This window comes from Morone saxatilis, unplaced genomic scaffold (genome assembly GCF_004916995.1).
Source record: "Morone saxatilis isolate NCDOM2014 unplaced genomic scaffold, NCSU_SB_2.0 Contig7, whole genome shotgun sequence".
NCBI lineage: Eukaryota > Metazoa > Chordata > Actinopteri > Moronidae > Morone > Morone saxatilis.
This window is the reverse complement of record NW_023340246.1, coordinates 21816541-21817520: the sequence shown is the minus strand read 5'-3', so window position 1 is coordinate 21817520 and position 980 is coordinate 21816541. Positions and strand designations below refer to the sequence as shown.

At 39.1% G+C, this 980-nt stretch overlaps 1 protein-coding gene across 7 annotated transcripts in view; it reads left to right on the top strand.

The window, feature by feature from the left end:
- Positions 1 to 980, top strand: part of adgrg6 (adhesion G protein-coupled receptor G6) — a 111324-nt gene that overhangs the window by 82970 nt on the left and 27374 nt on the right. The window lies entirely within an intron of this gene.

The window sequence follows — 980 nt, the reverse complement described above, 5'->3', positions numbered from 1 at the left end:
TATTTGTGTTATTTATTTATTTATTTTATTTTTTATTTTTTTAAAGATTTTTCTTTCTTTTTTGTCATTTTATTATTTTTCTTTATATTTTATTTTATACGTTGTGCTTTCTTACCTCTTAAGCCTCCAGAATGTAATTCCTGGCAGTGAGGAGGCTTTGAAAAAGAAGTGAAACCTTCCTACAGGGAAGAATAATTTACAGAAAATGAATACTGAAAAGCCGGGACTCCACAATAAGGATTGCCCGAGACAATTCTTTAATGTTAAAACATACTTTCTGCTATTCACTTTTTTTACCAATTGGCTGATCGAGCAAAACACATTGTTTTTTCCGGAGCTCATAGCTGAAGTAGCTAATGAGCAATCTCAGAAAGAGGAATCAGGTTCATGGACAGATGGATGGAGGATTTTGAGTGAGAAGATGGGAGGGAACTGTGTAGGCGCTGAGACTAGGAGTGGGAGAAAAAGAAAAAGAGAGGGTTTAAGGGGGAGGGATGTGAAAACTGAGTGAAAGAGGGAGTGAACTGCTGACAGTATATATAAGCCTCCAGTTCTGTGAAGTGAAGCCATTGCCAAAGTGTCTAAACTTGCATTCTATGTAATGACCAGCAGGGGGAGCTCCATTGGCTGCAATAAAGGCATTGTTTCCTGCTAAGGACGAGTCGAAACTGCGCAGCCAATGAGAGCAGCTCAACTCGTAGTACATCACCTCCGCTGGCTCCAAAAAACTGTCATGGCGACATTTGTAATTCAAAATAGTTCTCCACAAACCAATGGGTGATGACACGATAGGTTCACACTTGGAGGATAAGGTGTGCTCAAGTACTTTCTGTGCTGAAATGATATGAGCTTCAGGTGTGGTCTTTGTCCCCAAAACTTCATATTGTACATTTTTCTGCAAAATGTATAAAACAGGGTTGTTTATTCAATGGCACATCATGTTTCCGAAAAAAACGTCAGCAGCTAAGGCAGCTTAGAAG